Source organism: Staurois parvus, unplaced genomic scaffold, assembly GCF_062004578.1.
Source record: "Staurois parvus isolate SC_StPar_1 unplaced genomic scaffold, SC_StPar_1.0 ptg000445l, whole genome shotgun sequence".
Classification (NCBI taxonomy): Eukaryota; Metazoa; Chordata; class Amphibia; order Anura; family Ranidae; genus Staurois; species Staurois parvus.
The window spans coordinates 5860416-5882344 of record NW_028318241.1 but is presented as its reverse complement, the minus strand read 5'-3'; the positions used below and the strand labels follow the sequence as shown (position 1 = coordinate 5882344).

The window sequence follows — 21929 nt, the reverse complement described above, 5'->3', positions numbered from 1 at the left end:
GTGTCTCAGGGGCCGCGACCTGGTTCCTGGCTGCGTCAAGTCCATCCCCACCATCAGGGGCCCTGGTGAATGGCAGCCTGGGACTTAGACTCCGCGCCCTGAGGGACTTCGGTCTGTGGGTGGTGGTTGTCGTCAGCCAGTGCGTTACATTGTTAGGCCTGCCTGTCCGTTCCTCGGCTCCTGCCCTGACACCTCCACAAAGATGGCGGTGGCTATAGACAGAATGGGCTACAGGATAATAAACTGAAGAAAATGTAAGAACAATTACATGACTCTCTGGATTATCCCCATGTGTTTAACTACTTCCCATCCGGCCCACAGTCGATAAACAGCCAGACAGGAGAGCTGCCGATGCGGGTGGATGTTTCTAAATGTCCCCTCGCATCCATTGCCTGTGCACACTCCCTGTGAGCTCCTTCGTACACAGCGGAGCACCGATTGCTGTACGGGAACTCTGTGTGAGGTCCGATCATGTGATCACTGATTGGCCAATCAGTGATCACATGAATAGTAGTAAGCAAGATGTCACTTTCTGACATCATTGCTTACTACTTGTGAAATCTGAGAATGATAACAGAAATCACATGGTACAAGGCTATTCACAACAGCCTTGTACCATGTGACAAGCTGTGACCAATCACAGCTCGCACAGTATTTCTCAATGGCTGCAGGAATGCAGCCAGAGAGAAGGAGACATGATTGCTTTTACACCCATAAAGGCTGTATAAGCAATCAGTGTAAAAAAAGAAAAAAAAAAATCTTCATCACCCCCCACAAGTAGTACAGTGTCACTATGGTGAGACACTGTACTGCTAGGGTGACAGTATGTAAAAAAACCCACAAAAAACATAAATAATAATATTAAAAAAAAAAAAAATTTAAAGAAAAAATTTGAAAAAATTTAATTTTTGGTTAGAAACTAATTTGGGTTTTTTTTTCACTAAAAAGATAGATGAATACATTTTGGCCAAGATTTATGAAGAAAGATTATTTATTTGTACAATTTTATAAGAAAAACACTTTTTTTCAACATTTTTGGACTTTTTCATTTAACAAATAAAAATCCCAGTGGTGAATAAATACCACCAAAATAAAGTTTTATCTATACTAAAAAATTGATATGGGTACAGTGTTGCATGACCGCGCAATTGTCATTCAAAGTGTGATAGCACTGAAAGCTGAAAATTGGCCTGGACAGGAAGGGGGTGAAAGTCTCCGGACCTGAAGTGTTTAAAGGTGCATTTAATTCTGGTATTATGCTTTTAGTGGCTTAGTTGTATTGCATCTAAAGTGGGTTTAGGAGGTGGATTAAATAATAGAATCACTGCTTCCAGGCAGCAAGGTACCATGGGATATGTAGTCCTTAGAAGCTAAAAGCAAACAGCCGAGGAGAAAGAAGCTGCAAAGCATGCAGGAAATCCAGGAAGCTGTGGAAAGAGATGACCAGCAGACAGGAAAAACACACAACATAAATGGAGATTTTTCAGGTAATTTTTTATTGGATTGTCAAAAATAACACATTTTTGTATTGTTATTAAAATGCTGATGTTCTAAAATAAAAGTGTATGCTGTGTCCATAGATTTTTTTTTAAACTAACCACTTGACCTCCGGAAGGTTTTACCCCCATTCATGACCAGAGCATTTGCTATTCAGCACTGTGCTACTTTAACTGGCAATTGCTTGGTCATGCAACACTGCACAGAAATGATTTTCTTTTCTTTATTTTTTTCACACAAATAGAACTTTTGATTTGATCACCACTGGATTTTTTTGTTTTTTTAAATAAAAAAAACCCAACAAATTTAGAAAAAATATCTCAAATTTTCTACTTTCTGCTATAAAACATATCTAATAAAATGGGATTTCTTCATAGTGTGCATTAATTGGTTTGCATTAAAGTTATAGCGTCTACAAACTATGGTATATATACTGAAATTTACACAGGTTTTACTTTCTGACTGCCTATCACATTTCTTGAGGTGCTAAAATACCAGACTGTGATAGTGTTGAGGGCAATCAAAGGGTTAAGTGTGGATGGATATAGTGTGGTGGGAAATCTGACTGTAGCTGGGAGGGACACTAAGTGACACTAATACAGTTCTCAGTAAACAAATATTTACACTGTACTAATGCCAATGGTGACAGGACAGTGAAAGGGTTAATTGGAGGGTGACCAAAGGATTAAATGTGCCTAACCAGGAGTTTGCAAGTGTAAATGTGCTGATTTTACTTACACAGGTCTGGCTTCTTCTCTCTGAGAACAGAGAGAGAAGAACCAGCCAGAACCTGTGTCTGTGTTTACTAACAATGACACAGATGATGCTGTGATTTGCTACAGCTGATCAGCAGGTCCAGGGCACAGGGCACAAATCATTGGCCAGGCCATGCTGCCAAACTTGTGCTGTAGCGAATCGCAGCACAGATGGGGCGGGAGGCACACGTGCCTTATACCCAGTAGAGTTTGAACACACGCATGCATGTAATCCAGCTCAGCTGCAATGCCTGCCCGCAGTATATTTACATCCACAAGTGGTTAAATCCTTCCATTTTTATTAAATACCTTATTTTAGACCAAGCAATGTCATCACTGGGTCCCTGTGCTTCTTTATACAATGCAGGGAGATCATGGCTGGTGGGAGGGGCCAGCAGGGTGCTATACATAGTTTCCCGAAGATGTCACAACACCCTACCTCAGTACTCAGTTAGCCCTGCAGTGTGCTGGCTTTTGGGAGCAGTGATGCAAACATAAAAATGCCTACATGGGTGTCAGTCTGGAGGAGTGTATGCTCTTAGTCAGGCTGTATTTGCAAGTAGGTAACGCCTACATGTGATGATGAGCCTTTACAACTGCAAGAACTCAAATCCAGGCTAGCGGTGCGGGTAGGGCGCACACGCCTCCTACCCGGAAATGCAAAATCATATATATATACATGATTTTGCGCACCCCTGTCGCCCTGTACAGTATATTTACTATAGGGCAGCAGGAAAGTGGTTAAAGTTGTTGTAAACCTCAGATATGAAATATAAACAAAACATATGCCTCTATAGTGCAGACTTGTCTCAGTCCAGAGCACTAAGTACCATTTCTATCTGCAGCTTCATTCCTCTTCTATCAGCATCAGTCGCGTATGACACGTTTTCCTGACACCAAGGCAAAAAGATGACAGGAGGGACCTCCAGCACTGGCCTATAATTGACAGCCTCAGCTCTGTTCCTGTATGCTGTGTGCTGTTCCTTCTCTTTAATCAGCTCTCTGCCCCCTGCTTTCTGGAAGCTCAGACAAGCGCTATAAATTCTGCACTTTAAACATACAGTCGTGGCCAAAATGATTGGCACCCCTTCCTTTCTGTCAGACAATGCACCACTTCGCACAGAAAATTGTTCCAATTACAAATGTTTTGGCATGACACAAAAAAGTGGAGGAACAAAAATCCAAATCTGACACATTCCACGCAAAACTCCAAAAATGGACTGGACAAAATTATTGGTACCTTCTCAAAATTGTAAGAAATAATTGCATTCCATAGTTACATAGTTAGTCTGGCTGAAAAAAGACAATAGTCCATCTAGTTCAATCATAGAAAAAAAAAAGTTATAATCCTATACCCACAGTTGATCCAGAGGAAGGCAAAAAAACCCAGCAAAGCATGATCCAATTTGCACCTGCTGGGAAAAAAATTCCTTCCTGATCCGCCAAGAGGCAATCGGATATTCCCTGGATCAACTTTACCTATAAATGTTAGTATCCAGCTATATTCTGTGCATCTAAGAAACAATCCAGGACTTTTTTTTAAAGCAATCCACTGAGCTGGCCAGAACCAACTCTTGAGAAAGTCTATTCTACATTTTTACAGCTCTCACTGTGAAGAAACCTTTCTGTGTTTGGAGATTAAATTTATTTTCCTCCAGACGTAAAGAGTGCCCCCTTGTCCTCTCTGATGACCTCAGGGTGAATAGCTCTACACCAAGTTCACTATATGAACCACTGATGTATTTATACATGTTGATCATATCCCCCCTTAATCTCCTCTTCTCAAGAGAGAATAAATTCAATTCCTCTAATCTTTCCTCATAGCTGAGCTCCTCCATGACTCCTATCAGTTTGGTTGCCCTTCTCTGTACTTTCTCCAGTTCCCCAAAGTTCTTTTTGTGAATTGGTGCCCAAAACTGAACTGTATATTCCAGATGAGGTGTTAGCGGGGTAATATGATATCTCTCTCTCTGTATTTCAATGGTTTTTATTAATTTTAAACAGTATAAAACAGAGGCAACAAAACACGCCCACGCAGGGGCTATCAATTGCACTGATAAAAAAAGCAAAATAGAAAAACCAGTGCTCTAACGCCAACAAGGCAAAAGGTACGCCCATGCAGGGGCTGTCAATGGCACATAAGTTACAATAACATTAATGTAAGTCTGACTATAACAAATAAAGGCAGCTGTCCACTGTCACACCGAAAACAAACAGAGAAAGGAAAAAAACAAAAAACAAAAACAAAGAGCAGGGGTCCAAAAGCGCCAATACCGAACGCCATTACATCCCCAGACTAGCCGGGGGGAACGTGGGAAAGGCATATTGCAACCACGGCTCCCATATTTTCAAAAATTTACGTTAGGAGTCATTTCAGATACTCGACATCTGTTCGTTGAGCATCATAGTCGTCATACGATCCCACACCCCCTGAAGAGGGACAAACGGACTCTTCCAGGCCTGAGCAATTTTTCTAGTGGCTGATAAAAACAAATAGGAAGCCAACTTCTGCTGGTGAGCCAAGAGGCCCGGTATGGGGCAATGAAGCAAGGCATACCGAGCATCCCGGCGTATGGAGAGATGGAACAAGGTGAAAAGGAGGCCAAACACACGAGACCAAAAACGAAACAGTCTCGGGCATGACCACCAGATATGCAATACATCGCCACGATGGCCACAACCCCGAAAACATTGATCAATACAGGCACTGTTAACCTGGGCCAAACGAGCCGGAACCCAATACCAACGAAACAATACCTTATAGGCTGCCTCCAGCGTGGTCGTATTGAATGAGCATTTAGCTATGAGTGACCAGGCCTTATTCCAGTCCTCTGGATCCACAGCCACTCCCAGGTCACGCTCCCATTGAACAACATATGAAAGAGAAGTATGCGACGAAAGTCTGTTCAGAGCTGCATAAAGAAGGGATATAAGGCCCGGGGCACCTGGACGCTGCTGGCAAAGCTGTTCAAAGGCAGATTTCTGGTACGGGAAAGCAGAAGTGCCCCGCAGCGAGAGCAGCCAGTGCCGCAATTGAAGGTATCGGAAAAATTCCGCCGGGGGAACATCTCGGGACTCCCGAAGAGAATTCCAGGTGGGGAAGGAACGAAAAATCAAAAAGTGTCACACCTGCAAAAAACAATTAGCCACCCACCAAGAAAACACCCTTGGGTGATCTAAACCCGGTGGGAAAAGAGGGTTGTTAATAATTGGGAGCAAAGGCAGAAAGGGTGACATCAGGCCACTGGAGTAACGTACCGAGTCCCAGACTTGTAAGCCATGGAGCAACATTGGACTCAGTGCCATAGGGTGCAGGGCAGGGGGAAGTCATAGAAGCGTCGACGGTGCAATAGGGGCACAATTAGGTAGTTCCAGCAGGACCCAGAGAGGAACGTCAGAGGAAGCGTGCAACATAGACAGCGGGGCAATCTGGCTCGCCTGATAATACTTAGTTACATTAGGCACCCCAAGACCACCCTGGAGTCTATGAGCAAAGAGCGTATTTCTGGAGATTCTGGGGTGCTTATTGGCCCAGATAAAACTCATAAACTTCGCCTGAAGCAACCGAAGAAAATCAGGGGGAACCCACACTGGGAGGGTGCAAAAATAATAGGAACGCATAAGAGAAGATAGAGAGCTAAGCAATGGATAATAATTTGCAGCAAACAGGGAGTCATAGGTGGGGGTCAAGCGAATAACTAAGTATTCAAGAGAAGAGGGAGCCCATTTGTAAGGCAAGTGGGATTGTAGGCACGAAACCAAATCTGAAGCCAAAGTAATATTGAGAGCGACAGTCTTATTCAAGTTAATACGGAGACCCGAAATCAAGGAGAAGCGCTCAAGAACCCATTGCAAATTAGGAAGCGTCGTCAGAGGATTAGTAAGAGTCAAGAGGGCATCGTCCACAAAAAAGTTCAGCTTAAACTCCTGTCCCGCGTATGGAACCCCCATACATTGCAATCGGTCCGGAGCGCTAAAGCCAGCGGCTCAAGCGCCAGGGCAAAGAGCGCCGGGGACAGGGGGCAACCCTGTCTCATCCCTCGCCCAATAGGAAAGGTATCCGAGAAATACCCAGCGTATTTAACGGAGGCCGAATGAGAAGAATACAAGGCTTGAATCCAAGAAAGAATAGAATCCCCAAAACCCCAACGAGACAGCACAAACCGCAGATATTTTCAGGATAGAGAATCAAAGGCTTTATATATGTCTAAGGACACTAAGAATCCCGGGATTTTCTGCTGTTGCAGAAAATGTATAAGATGGACCACCTTACGAACGTTATCACCTGCCTGCCTCCCAGGGTCGAACCCTACTTGGTCCCTGTGGACCAGGCTACGCAAGTATTTATTGATGCGAAAACTAAGGATCTTGCCCAATATCTTCAGGTCTTCATTAAGAAGAGAAATGGGCCGGAAGGCTTGCGGTTCCTATACATCATCGGTCGTCTTAGGAATCATGGAGATATGCGCTCTAAGCACATCTGGAGAGGGCAAGGAGCCCTGTCGTAACTCATTAAAACAGTCAGCCAAAAAGGGCGCCAACAGGGCTGAAAATTTCTTATAATAGAGACCGGAGAAGCCGTTGGGACCTGGGGCCGCTGTGGACCGTAAAGATTTGATAGCTTGGAGCACTTCCGGTACGGTGACTCTGGCGTTGAGGGCCACCTGTGCTGCCTTGGATAATCCAGGAAGTTGGAGATCTTGAAAGAATGCCTTTGCTTGAGCCACAGGGAAGGGATCTGGTTTAGCGTAGAGGCGCGAAAGGAAGTCTGAGAAACGGAAAACAATCTGCTGGGGATTAGAAGTACAGCCACTTGTGGGAAGTCGCAGTCGGATTGGTTTATGGGGTTTCCCCATAGAATTGAGTTTCCTGGCCACCATTGGACCTGGCTTATTAGCACAGGAATAAAATTTGTGTTTGGTCCAACGCAGGGCCCGTTCCGCCTCCGAAGAGGGAAGTAGATCCAACTCTGCCACCAGAGCGTCCCGAGCGCGTTTATGCGCCGCGGATGGAGATGACTTCCAACGAGCATCTGCAGAGGCCAGGAGAGAATGAAGCTCAAAATAGTCGGCGCTCCAGCTCCCGCTTCCAGACCACCGCCAGTTGTATAACATGACCCTGCACCGTGGCCTTATGCACCTCCCATAGTGGCACTGCCGAAGAGACCGATACTGAGTTTTCCGTGAGGTATGTTCGTAAAAAAAATTCTATTTGTTGGCAGGTAGTCTGAGTGGTCAATAAAAAGTCATTGATGCGCCAATGAAAAGGGCGCCAGTCTGACCCAGAAAGGGCAAGGAGGAGTACCAAGGGATCATGGTCCGACCAGGGTGAGGAGGGAATAGTTATCTGCCAGACCAAGGGAAGCTGCTGAACATGCATGAATATATGGTCAATTCTACAAAAACTGTCATGTGGATTGGAATAGAATGTAAAGTCGTGTTCAGTTGGGTGAAGTTCCCTCCAGACGTCCGCTATCCCCGCCGTCCGCAAGAGAGAGCGCATACATTCCTCCAGCACTAAGTCATGACAAGGGGCCGCCCCCCGTGCGTAGCGCCTATCCAATGTGGAATCCAAGGTAACATTTGAATCCCCCAAAACAAGAAGACCCTTGGAGTGTCGGGAAACAATGGTGCAAAGATGCGAAAAGAATTTATGCTGAAAACGATTAGGCGAAGAGACAAAAGTAACCTCCTGGTCCCAGAGGGTGCCTTGCAGAAGCAAATACCTGCCCATGGGATCTGCTATATTCCGAGCACAGACAAAAGGGAGATTGCGTTTGAAAGCTATCAGTACACCCCGACGCTTCTCAGGAGCCAAGGCCGTGTAAAAGGTGGGATAGTGAGGTGAAAGATAATGTGGTGCGGAGGACTGAGAAAACCTGGTCTCTTGTAAACATACCACATCAATTTGTTGCGATTTGAGGTGATGAAACACTTTAGCCAGCTTCTGAGGCGAATTGAAGCCTTGCACATTTTGTGAATGTATATTCAAAAGGGGCGAGTCCATGGCGGCATCAGCGCAACACGCTCAGCAGAAAAAGCATAAAGCAGCCAACAATTTCCACTCCCAATGGCGATCGGACCATGGCATCCCAGAACCCTGCATAAAACAAAAACAAGAGAAAAAAAAAAACAAATAAAAAATAAAAGGACACAAAAAGTATATACAACAGTGCAATCGTGTCATGCCAATGGTGACGTGCATCTTACACTTGAAGGATACCAGTTAGGGGTGGCTCTACCATCGGACACATGGCTGCAAATTGAAACATAAAAAACATAAGCCCTCAGGGGGCAAAAAGGCAATAAGGCAATGAACATAATAGAACGAAGTCTCAGGAGCGAGAACCTCCGTTATGACCTCCCCATAGAAACCCGGAGAACCATGGGGGCCAACCCCCTCCCACCCAATCGGGCCTACCAGGTCAACCTCCCACCCTGGAGCCTGAGGGAACCATCACCCTATGCCAGCAACGAAGACCCGAATAACATTACTCGGACCCAAAATAGGCTGTGGCAGCAGAAAGTCATAATCCTTAAATCCAGGAGGAGACCCCCCCCCAACCAGGGATGGAACCCAAGGGAGCAAGCTGGATCAGACCCAACCTGGAAAGCTAACAAACCGGGAAAGCCCTAAGGGCCAAACTCACGGTTCCGTCAGAGAAGTCCATCTGTGAAACGATACGTGGGAGGTCCAAGATGCATCTTTAGCCCGGAGAAGAGCAGGAAGGACTTGATCGTGGAGGGGTCTGAGGGAGGGCCCTCTTCCTGTTGGACGACCGCTCCCGGATGTGGCCCGGAGAAAGCGGCCTCGCCGGGGATCCAGATGAATGAGCTGGGCTCTGATCAGCAGCTTCCGGCGAAAGAAGGTGTAAAGATTCCAGGAGAGAATGGGCCTCCTCCGGCATAGCAACAGAGTGACTGCGGCCCTGGTAGTTGAAGGTGAGGCAGAACGGAAAGCCCCAGGCATATTTAACACTGCGTTTCACCAGGACCGAAGTGAAGGGCTTCAACTGGCGGCGCTTCTGAAGAGTGGTCTCGGAGAGGTCCGCGAAGAGCTAGTAGCGATGCCCCTGGAAGCTGAGATCAGGGTTGTTTCTGGCCACCAAGAGGATAGTTTCCTTAGTGCGGTAGTAAGTAAACTTGATGATAATGTCCCTCGGGGGCCCATCAGGTCGTCTGGGGCCCAATACACGATGTATGCGGTCAAATTCGAGCCGGTCAATGGGAATAGCGGGCGTCAGCTCCTGAAAAAGAGCAGTAGCAGTGGAAGTGAGATCAGTGACCGTTTCCAGGATACCCCTTAACCGCAAATTGCTACGGCGGGAACGGTTTTCAAAATCCTCAACCGGAAGCAGCGCATCTGCCAATTCTTTCTTGAGGTCGCACAAATCCTGTTCGTGATTTTCAATGACCGTGGCCGCAGCGTCCATTTTATCTTCGAGATCGTTCGTCCGGTTACCCAACTCCCGAATTTCCCGACGGTCGGCCAGCTTGGAGGTAGCGGAGGACAATTCCGACTGCAGCATGAGTTTGAAGCGGTGCAGGAGCTCAGCATCCCGCAAGGATGGAGTGGGAGACTGCTGGGATGTCTCTGATGTCAGGTCTTCCATACCACCAGGATCGGCCCACCCGCGGGTAGCGACGGCGGGGGACCCAAAATCGAGGCCGAGGCTTCATTCGTGGCCTCCGGCGGGAGCCACAAACTCGCGGCCGGGGTCCTGGAAGCCTCCGGCTGCCGGCCCAAAAGCGAGGCCGCAGCTTCAGCCGCGACCTCCAGTGGGTAGGCTGGAAATTCCGGCACGGCCCGCCGGGTGCTGGAGGCGCGGGCGGCCGGCGTTTTCTTGCCCATCGGGGTATTGGAACGACAAGGGGCTAGGGAGAAAGCAGGGGGACCCCCCCTGAGGGTCAGAAATCGGCTGATGTGTCCGGCGGCCGAGGAAGATATCTAAAAGGCAGCCATCCTGGCTGCTGCTCACGAGCGCCCCCCGATATCTTTCTCTCTGGAGTCTATACCTCTTTTAATACAAGAGAGGATTTTGCTCGCTTTAGAAGCTGCAGCTTGGCATTGCATGCCATTATTAAGCTTGTGATCTACCAGAATCCCCAGATCCTTCTCCACCATTGATTCCCCCAGTTGTACCCCCCCTAGTATGTATGATACATGCATATTCTTAACCCCCAAGTGCATAACCTTACATTTATCAACATTAAATCTCATTTGCCACATAGTTGCCCAATTACACAGCGCATTGAGGTCGGCTTGTAAGTTGAAGACATCCTGTAAGGACGTTATTTCATTGCACAGCTTGGTGTCATCTGCAAAGACTGAAATGGGATTTTTAATCTCTTCTCTCTAAATACGATCTTTTAGCCAGTTTTCTATCCATTTACATATGGATATTTCCAAGCCCGTAGACTTTACCTTACAAATTAGCCGTGTGTGGGGAACTGTTTTAAACGCTTTTGCAAAATCCAAGTATACCACTTTCACTGCCACCCCTCTGTCCAAGTATACAATGTCCCTGGCCACCCCTCTGTCCAAGGTTTTGCTCACTCCCTCATAAAAAGAAATCAGATTTGTTTGACAACTTCTGACTTTCATGAATCCATGCTGTCTGTTGCTTAAAATATTTTTATCCAGCAAGAACTCATCTACAGTATGTGTTTTTTTATTAAACTCTCCAGTATCTTCCCAACTATAGAAGTTAAATTAACAGGTCTGTAATTAGTTGGTAAAGATTTTGACACCTTTTTAAATATTGGCACCACATTGGCCCTATGCCAATCAAGTGGTACTATGCCAGTCATTAAAAAGTCCCTAAATATTAGAAACAATGGCTTTGGAATGACAGAGCTCAATTTTTTAAGGACTCGTGGGTGTATGCCATCCAGTCCAGGTGTTTTATTCACCTTTATTCTGTCTAAATATTTTTGGATCATATCAATTGTGAGCCAATGTGGATCATCTGGAGCTGTGTCAATACCTTGCCCATTATGGACAACAGCTCCCCCATGCTCATTTGTATATACAGAGCTGAAGAAGGTATTACATAAATTTGCCTTCTCTTTGTCCCCAGTCACCCACTCTAGATTATTTTGTAAAGGGCCTACATGCTTGGACTGGACCTTTTTACTATTAATATATTTGAAGAATTTTTTGGGGTTGGTCCTGCTATCTTTTGCAATCTGTCGTTTGTTTTCAATTTTTTCAGACTTTATTTACTTTTTGCATATTCTGTTATATTCTTTGTAATGTTTAAACGATTATAGTGTTCCTTCATTTTTATATTGAATTAAAGCTCTTTTCTTATTATCTATAGCCTTTTTAATTTTGGCCGTAAGCCACATAGGTTTGATTTTTAGCCTTTTAAAGTTGTTGCCCATGGGAATATATTTTGCAGTGTGTTCCAAGTTTGTGATACTCCGATAATTTGTAATTAAACTCACCTGCATCAATTAACAGATCTTAATGTTCCTGTGCCCCCTGTGTAGAACATTGTCAAGAAATTTAGAACAGAAAGGCACTAATCTCCCTGGACGTGGACAAAATAGAAAAACTTGTTCAAAGATTGCAACGAAGGACTGTTCGAATGGTGGATAAAGAACCTCGATCAACTTCCAGACAAATTCAAGCTAACCTTCAGGTACAGAGTACAACAGTGTCAGCTCTCACTATATGTCATTATCTGAATGAAAGGGACTTTATAGTAGGAGACCCAAGAGGACCCTACTGCTGACACAGAAATATAAAAAGCCAGATTGGCGTTTGCAAAAACCTACCTAAGGAAGCCAAAATCCTTTTGCCAGTCACTTCACTTGGTATATATAAGGGTTTACAACCACTGTAAAGGGGTTATCTCACTTGTCCTGTCTGCTTACCAGAAGAGCTGCCACCAGGGGCTTTGGTGTTCAGCCATTTCCAGCCAGCTTTGATGTCTTGACAATCTTTAGATTTTGCATCAAATCCTTTACTAGTGGTGACAAGGACGAGTGACCACTATCCTTGATGTACAGAATTAGATTCCATTCTTTTTATAGATTAGAATATTGGTAGTTTTGGGGCTTTAGCTAGCACAGAAGCTTTGTGCAGTAGATGAATGCTCGAATGAAAGTGATGGTTTTTCAGCAGGAAAGCCGAGTGTCAGGGCTCCCAGGTATGACCAGAGGTGTGTGACTGAAGCAGGGAAACGCAGACCTCAGATATGTTATAAACAATATAATTTATTAACACTAACAGTACAAACATAAACGCAGTGCAATACTAAAACATAATACAGTGCAAACAAACCAAACCAAACCACCCACAGATAACAGTATATACAAGCAAGCGTCGTCAGGCAGGCCGGGTCAATATCAATTGGGCAGGTAGGTACAGGGGGAGCAAGCGGAGAATGGTCGGGGTCACAGGCCAGGTTCAGCAGGTAGCAAGCAGCATAGTACAGAGGGTCAGACAGAGGGATGGTCCGGGTCACAAGCCAGGGATCAGAACAGGTAGCAAGCAGCGTAGTACAGAGGGTCAGACAGAGGAATGGTCAGGGTCACAAGCCAGGATCAGAGCAGGAGAAGTCAGCAAAGGAACAGAAACAGGATGCAGGACAGATACAGGGCCCAGGACAAACACAACACCAAGGCAGAGTCTGTGGGTCTGGCCATCCCTTAAATACCCCAGCATCATCAGTTACAGGTGTTAGCTGGCTGCAAAGTTGAGTCTCTGATTGCAGGGAACACCCGCTGGCCAGCCCTGGTACTGCAGATCAAAAGGCAGGTGAGTCCCACCATTGCTGGCCAGTCCATTCCTAACAGTACCCCCCCCTCAAGGAGCGGCCTCAGGACGCTCCAAACAGTCCTAGCTGGGCAAAATGTTCCACCGCCCGGGTCTGGCAACTGGCGGGATATCAAAGACTGGCACACCGGGCAGGACTCCGGGCAGCGGCACACCGGGCTGGACTCCGGGCAGAGGCACATCGAGCAGAGGCACACCGGGCAGAGGCACACCGGGCAGGACTCCGGGCAGAGGCACACCGGGCAGGACTCCGGGCAGAGGCACATCGGGCAGGACTCCAGGCAGAGGCACATCGGGCAGGACTCCAGGCAGAGGCACATCGGGCAGGACTCCAGGCAGAGGCACATCGGGCAGGACTCCGGGCAGAGGCACATCGGGCAGGACTCCGGGCAGAGGCACATCGGGCAGGATTCCGGGCAGAGGCACATCGGGCAGGACTCCGGGCAGAGGCACATCGGATTACCAGGCGAAGCAGCAGGCAGCGGGCCCCCGGGCGGGGCGGCAGGCACCGGGCCCCCGGGCGGGGCGGCAGGCACCGGGCCCCCGGGCGGGGCGGCAGGCACCGGGCCCCCGGGCGGAGCGGCAGGCACCGGGCCCCCGGGCGGAGCGGCAGGCACCGGGCCCCCGGGCGGAGCGGCAGGCACCGGGCCCCCGGGCGGAGCGGCAGGCACCGGGCCCCCGGGCGGGGCGACAGGCACCGGGCCCCCAGGCGGGGCGACAGGCACCGGGCCCCCAGGCGGGGCGACAGGCATCGGGCCCCCAGGCGGGGCGACAGGCATCGTGCCCCCAGGCGGGGCGACAGGCATCGTGCCCCCAGGCGGAGCGGCGGGCGCCGGACCCCCAGGCGGGGCGACAGGCCTCGGGCCCCCAGGCGGGGCGACAGGCCTCGGGCCCCCAGGCGGGGCGACAGGCCTCGGGCCCCCAGGCGGGGCGACAGGCCTCGGGCCCCCAGGCGGGGCGACAGGCCTCGGGCCCCCAGGCGGGGCGACAGGCCTCGGGCCCCCAGGCGGGGCGACAGGCATCGGGCCCCCAGGCGGGGCGACAGGCATCGGGCCCCCAGGCGGGGCGACAGGCATCGGGCCCCCAGGCGGGGCGGCGGGCGCCGGACCCCCAGGCGGAGCGACAGGTCTCGGGCCCTCAGGCGGAGCGGCGGGCGCCGGACCTCCAGATGGAGCGATAGGTCTCGGGCCCTCAGGCGGAGCGGCGGGCGCCGGACCCCCAGGTGGAGCGACAGGTCTCGGGCCCTCAGGCGGAGCGGCAGGCGCCGGACCCCCAGGAGGAGCGACAGGTCTCGGGCCCTCAGGCGGAGCGGCGGGCGCCGGACCCCCAGATGGAGCGACAGGTCTCGGGCCCTCAGGCGGAGCGGCGGGCGCCAGACCCCCAGGTGGAGCGACAGGTCTCGGGCCCTCAGACGGAGCGGCGGGCGCCGGACCCCCAGATGGAGCGACAGGTCTCGGGCCCTTAGGCGGAACGACAGGTCTCGGGCCCCCAGGCGGGGCGGCGGGCACCGAGTCACCAGGCACAACAGTGGGCTCCGAGTCAACTGGGATGACCGCTGGCACTGGGTCAGACATTGGATCGTCTGGCTGGACAGCGGGCATCGGGTCACCAGGCATCAGGTCATTTGGCTCGACAGCGGGCACCGCGTCATCTGGCAAGGCAGTGGGCTCCGAGTCAACTGGTATGACCGCGGGCACTGGGTCAGACATTGGATCGTCTGACTGGACAGCGGGCACTGGGTCACCAGGCATCAGGTCATTTGGCTCGACAGCGGGCACCGCGTCATCTGGCAAGGCAGTGGGCTCCGAGTCAACAGGCACGACAGTGAGCACCGGGGCATCAGGTACCGGATTGTCTGGCTCGACAGCGGGCATCGGGTCACCAGGTATGACAGCGGGCACTGGGTCACCAGGCATCAGGTCATTTGGCTCGACAGCGGGCACCGCGTCATCTGGCAAGGCAGTGGGCTCCGAGTCAACAGGCACGATAGTGAGCACCGGGGCATCAGGTACCGGATTGTCTGGCTCGACAGCGGGCATCGGGTCACCAGGTATGACAGCGGGCACTGGGTCACCAGGCATCAGGTCATCTGGCAAGGCAGTGGGCACCGCGTCACCAGGCATTGGATCGTCTGGCTCGACAGCGGGCATCGGGTCACCAGGTATGACAGCGGGCACTGGGTCACCAGGCATCAGGTCATTTGGCTTGCCAGCGGGCACCGCGTCATCTGGCAAGGCAGTGGGCACCGGGTCACCAGGTATGACAGCGGGCTCTGAGTCAATTGGCACGACAGCGGGCACTGGATCAGGTACCGGATCATCTGGATCAACAGCGGGCATCGAGTCAACTGGCCTAATAGGATCGTCGGGCTGGATCAGTTCATCCTGCTGAGTAGCGGCATCAGGCTGAATGCAGGCATCAGGCTGAGGAGAGGCTTCAGGCTGAGGAGAGGCATCAGGCTGAAGAGGGGCATCCGGCTGAAGAGGGGCATCCGGCTGAAGAGGGGCATCCGGCTGAAGAGGGGCATCCGGCTGAAGAGGGGCATCCGGCTGAAGAGAGGCATCCGGCTGAAGAGAGGCATCCGGCTGAAGAGAGGCATCCGGCTGAAGAGAGGCTTCAGGCTGAGTAGAGGCTTCAGGCTGGTTCACCGGTTTGGATACTGGCAGGATGGTATTGGTTGGAAAGAATTTTCGCTTTTTTCTGGTTTTAATTACTGGAGCACTGCAAGTAAACGCAGGTCTGCAAACGAATGGAGCAGCTGGAGACAGAGAAAAACTGGAGGATGGAACAGGAGAGGGAGCAGTTGCTACAGAGGGCTTTTTTACAGGGTTAAAGGCAGGATAGGTGCAGCGAGTGGGAATAGGGTACTGACATGCGGTAGATAGCCAAGTATACTGGGCTGTAACTGGAGGAGCTGGTGGGAATACAGGAGTAGAGTTAGAAACAGGACTGGGTTTTTGTAAGCTGACTGAGGCTGGGTGCAACAAGTCTGTCCATGTCTGCAGTATGGGTTGAACAAAGCTGAGCTTACACAAAGTCTGTCTGGTCAATGACTGCACTGCGTTTATACAATCTTGCAGTGTCTGTGGTGAACATGTGGAATAACGCTCCAGAAAGTAACCCACATCATCCTCTAATAACCACACCAGGGACTCTACCTGGTCTGCACTAAATGGTGGCAAAAATTCATCCCTGCATTCGGGGGAACCAGATGAAACCAACTCTGCACAAACCTCAATCAATGGCTGCACCTCAGAGAACACTGTGCCCTGATCTACTAGAACATGAGCGAGCCGTATACATTCTAGCAATTCATCCCGGGTATACTCCTTCAGAGTTTGATAAGCATACTCCCTGTCATCAAACACTAGCAGATATAAATACTCAACCTCATCAAGATCCATCCTTCCCATCAACAAGCCAAGATGGCTTCCCTGTGCAGCCACTTCTGGTCAGGATTGGCCTTGGTGTAATGTCAGGGCTCCCAGGTATGACCAGAGGTGTGTGACTGAAGCAGGGAAACGCAGACCTCAGATATGTTATAAACAATATAATTTATTAACACTAACAGTACAAACATAAACGCAGTGCAATACTAAAACATAATACAGTGCAAACAAACCAAACCAAACCACCCACAGATAACAGTATATACAAGCAAGCGTCGTCAGGCAGGCCGGGTCAATATCAATTGGGCAGGTAGGTACAGGGGGAGCAAGCGGAGAATGGTCGGGGTCACAGGCCAGGTTCAGCAGGTAGCAAGCAGCATAGTACAGAGGGTCAGACAGAGGGATGGTCCGGGTCACAAGCCAGGGATCAGAACAGGTAGCAAGCAGCGCAGTACAGAGGGTCAGACAGAGGAATGGTCAGGGTCACAAGCCAGGATCAGAGCAGGAGAAGTCAGCAAAGGAACAGAAACAGGATGCAGGACAGATACAGGGCCCAGGACAAACACAACACCAAGGCAGAGTCTGTGGGTCTGGCCATCCCTTAAATACCCCAGCATCATCAGTTACAGGTGTTAGCTGGCTGCAAAGTTGAGTCTCTGATTGCAGGGAACACCCGCTGGCCAGCCCTGGTACTGCAGATCAAAAGGCAGGTGAGTCCCACCATTGCTGGCCAGTCCATTCCTAACACCGAGTCCCCTGAGCCAGTTTAAAGTGGTAGTAAACCTGGTCATTCCCAAAAAATAAACTTTTCCCCTGCAAGACAATGTCACGTGAAACTTACCTTAAAACAAAGCCCTCCAGCATCGCGCTGTCACCGTTGACAGGGTTTCCATCTTCACTCAGTCCTTCTCCCGGGTTCGCGGGCTCTGGCAACTTGAATGGCTGATCCACGATGATGTCACTCCCTTGCATGCACTCGGGAGTCGCTTTCTATGGCCCACAGCTCTGAAGGAATGGGCATATCGTTTCTTCAGAGTGCATGCACTGGTATTGCTGTATGGGTGCGTGCATGTTTAGGAGATATTTACAGTAACTGTAAGGAAAAATGTCTTATTAACTGGCACCCATTTTGTATAATGTCTCCATTTTATATGTGTGAACAAGTTAGTTTCCTTTTTACATGTCACTTGTAACAACTCTTTGTTTCATGAATTCAGTTTCTATTCTGTAGAAACGGAACTGCCTTATATGGTGGTCTTCTGTCATTTGTAGTTGCTATCTTTCTTATTAAGAGTACAATATTTAATTGGTCATTACAATATTTCATTGGTCATTCTGACCTTGTAAACACTGCAAGTACACATTAAACTTTCAGAGATTTAGCTTGCACATTTCGGTGTTTGGAGCTTCATTTCTCCTGAGCTCAGAGGCTGGAAATATCCGAGGACATATAAAGGGCTACTGACATAGGTTGAATCCTTGCAGTACCTACAGGTAAGCCTTATTATAGGCTTACCTGTAAGTACAAGTTAAAAAACAGACTTTACTACCACTTTAAATTGACCTTTTCAGGTTACAAAAAATCAAGTTCAAAGGTACCCAGTCGAAAAGCTTCTCTGACAGCCTGTATCTCCTGTCTTCCCCATGTATTCCTTGACTGCAGTCAGAAGTTCCAGAAGTGTAATGTCCACCCTTATACGCTGTGGTTCCTTTCTCAAACCCCAACATCATTACTAATTTAGTGGATTGAGGGTCAGAGGATGGAACCATGGCATGTCAACAGAACAGTCGAAGGCTAAACAGTTTTACCAAGGTCACAGTAACGGTATACATAAAAGGTAGGGGACTTGAGTCGACAGCAAAGTGGGTATATAAGCTCATAGATTTCAGAGACTTTTGATCTTAATCTTACTGTAACCTGATAGCCTCACTTTGAATTCTAATTTTTGTTTCACTGGTGTGCTCCCTTAACAAATCCCTCCATGAATGTAAAAATCTAAAGTACCGGTATATTCTACTCTAGTAGCAGATAAATTATTATAATCCTCTTCTATCAATAAAGCTGTATATCACAAAACAACACACGATCTGTTTTCAAATGCTGCCAAGTATGATGTATGCATCTCATATCCTTAAATCCTTACATATATGATATATTATTTACTAACCTGAGCTCATTCGTATTATTAGACATTTAGCTCACTGATTACTCATTTGTTTGTACACCTTCGTGTGTTGTGATTTAAATCTGGAGGGATTAGTTGCCAAGTAAAACTGATTAAAGCTATAATCACCCTTAGAGAATAACTTGAGAATTAAAAAATGGCAGATTGGCTCCCACAGCGAGTGTATTCCCATTGCTGCGTTCATTGCCGTAGGCTATGTGATCTTTTCTCAGGTTCTAAGTTCACCAGTGTGCCAAGTTACTGCAAGGAATAATATTCAACAGAGGCCAGAAAACAGTATGCACAGTTTATACTCACCTATATTTCTCTGTAACTCATACCAAAATCTGTCTGTACATTTGCAACCCTGGTGCAATGTAAAAAGAAATGATATGCAGTCTAAATCTTTGGGCACATGAAGAGCTTTGGGTATTGCTGCTATCTGAGACTTCCTGGGCCCACTGGTTGCTGTGATTCCCACAATGCCATGTCAATACTCTGTTCTATAGTGAAGTAGCAACCAGCTGGAGGAGCCCGAGTGGGAACCAACACAGGGGATGTGCTATCCAACACACTCATGACTGCCATTGCTCATAGCTGGGAACTGGTGTATTGAATAGTGCCCCCACTGGGGGCTGTGATTCCCCCTGCCATGTCACTACTGTGTTCCTTAGTGATGGAGCAACCAGTGGGAGGAACCCCGCTGGGAGCCACCACTCGGGATGTGTTAGCAAGCGCACTCGTGACTGTCATTGCTCAGAGCTTTTTGAAAGAGTTCAAAGATTTAGCACAGTGCAGACTGGAAAGGTAAGTATAAAACTGAGGTTCCTTGTCTTGAATGGCTTTGTATTTAATGCATCTTATTACCCCAATGTTTGCCTTCACTTGGCTGCACTGCTAGCAAAATCCTCATTGACAGAAGTGCTGTGTAATATTGAGCCACCACTCGATAAAAACATGAAACGACAGATATAAGGAGACTACCAATGTCAAACCACTTTCTACCCTATTCAAAATATAACATCAAACTTCATAGATTTTCTAAATAAACAATATGTGACCACTACGATTTATATTCCAGAACTACTTCATAGACTTGAGCTTTGTAAGTAATGTAGAAGCATTTTTGAAGTGCGGCATATTTAAAGATTGGAACTATTTTAAAGACTGGAAATATGCCATGGAGACCTAGTCTATAAATATGTTGCATTACTAGACTTTTTAAAGAAGAGTTTCTGTTCAGAGGTCTTAGTCAATGCCAAAAGCAAGTTCTGCTTGGCGCTAGGTCAAGAGACAAGAAGCATGAGGAAAGATCTCACAAAGAGGAGATTTGTATGATATTTCTTTTGTGATTCAGTCTCGCCAGCTAGGATTTATTATTCTTTTCTTTAGTACATTCCCAAAAAGGAAGAACATATAACATGAGAAATAACTGCTATTATATTCTAAAAAAAGCAGGATCCCTTTCTGGGAAATTAACCAGCATATGGGGAGGTGCAGCGTGGTTCGGCAGTAGTAGTCCGGTTGTAATCAAACTTGACACTTGTATTGAATAGAATGCCAAACTGCAAACACCCTGGGTATGAGAGAGCCGCTATGGAAAACACTCACCTGTCTAGTCTGGTCCCAAAGAGGGAAGGCTTCTTAGGAGATTGCAAATCCATAATCTGTCCCTTCTTGTCAGGAACCTTTTTCTGCCGCTAATTGCTTTCCCTGACAGATGAGGTATCTCTCCCTACTCTACGCACTTCACCAAAAGCATGCCAAAGCCCAGGGGCTCCTGGAATATGTATGTAGAATACTGAGCTTTGAGACATGTTGACGGGATAAAGATGCTCCTCGGTCTTTTGGTTCCTTTGGTGGACCCTATTGGCACTTGCGAGCACCCTCCGTGGTCTCTGCTGTTCCTTTCTTGCTTACGTCTTCCGTTTCCACCCTGTAGTTCTTTCTCTGTTCCTTCTTTCCATTTCCTCTCCCCCCTCCCTTCCCCTTTTTTTTTTACTTTTCTCTCTGCATCCTTACTGGGGCTGCGGTGGTTAAGTGCTCCCATCGGACAAGTGCAGGATGGATGACCTGGGGTTACACTTTTGAAAGTAACTATTTTGATTCATAATGGGACCTTGCAGGTCATGTTTTCTCATTGTCTTCCAGTCCCCACTGAAGCTCTTGGTCACTGGCCTATTTATTCTCAGTGCCGACCCTACTGACCCCAGTGACTTTATTATGTATGGGGTTTTTTTTCTGCCCATTCTCTGCTTACCCTTCTGTCATGCTAGTCTATATTTGAGTTGTACCTTTATTTCTATTCCCCCCCTTGCCACGAGTTGTTGGGGTACTTGTTTTGATTATTATTATATTACATTTTTAAATTATTATATTAAAATTTGTATTTTGAAAACTTATTTTTTCAATAAAAATAGATTGAACATAATGCCCGAGGGCAGGAGCTTATGAAGACCCTACTGATCCATGATGGTCACATGGATGCAGCACACCCAACCAGCATGGTGCTCCATGACTCAGGAAACTACAGACAAACCAGGACAAATCAGACTGTGGCAGCAGTCATTTGAGTGCCCCCCTACAGTGGAGTAAACAGATTGTACCTGCCCACACTCCCCCTCTCTTTAAGAGATGCTGTCCTCGGCATTGCAGCATAATAAAACAGCAACAACTAAATGATTGGGAGGTGAAGGCAGAACCAATAAACACAGTCAAAGAACAGTCCACAATTAGGTCACACAGGGTGGCGGTTCCCTTGGTCTTGAGCAGAGATACTTAACAGAGGAACATTGTCAGGTAGTGACTCGGGAGCCACAGGTGGCAGGGGGTCATCCACATCTTCTGATTTCCCTTCACTTGAGCCCCACACGGGGTCTTGCAACGCAGGGCTTGACAAATTTGCTATGGATCTAGGAGCCAGCTAAAAACTTTAGGAGCCATTTTTTGTAATCACTTTCCTACTGGTTACTTTCTCTCCCTTCTTGCCCAGGCCAATTTTCAACTTTCAGCGCTGTCACACTTTAAGCCCTGGTCCACATATGTGCGATCGTGCGGGCCACAATTTGCATGGGTATAAGAGCCCATTCATTTGAATGGACTCCCGTGCCCATGGTACTTAGGGAAGAAGTCCCTGCACTACTTTGGAAATCGCAGCCCGCACGGGAACCTAGGTTCCCAGTACAGTTACTATTTCCAGTGCGGACAGCATGCCACTAGAATTAATGGCACCCGCCTGCGGGTCCCGCATTCTTCTGTGTGGGTGGTGCGGCTGCAGGTATTTGTGCGGGTCCTGCAGCGGCAACACCCGCATAGATGTGAACCGAGGGTAAAGGACA

General features: G+C 48.3%; 1 long non-coding RNA gene across 1 annotated transcript in view; it reads left to right on the top strand.

Moving 5' to 3' along the window:
- The first annotated feature begins 1369 nt into the window (after positions 1 to 1369).
- The window catches only part of LOC149453642 (uncharacterized), a 70634-nt gene continuing 50074 nt past the window's right edge, over positions 1370 to 21929 (top strand). Inside the window, exons 1-2 of the long non-coding RNA XR_016314413.1 lie at positions 1370 to 1487; positions 11747 to 11898. This is a non-coding gene — a long non-coding RNA (uncharacterized LOC149453642). The remainder of the gene's footprint in view (positions 1488 to 11746; positions 11899 to 21929) is intronic.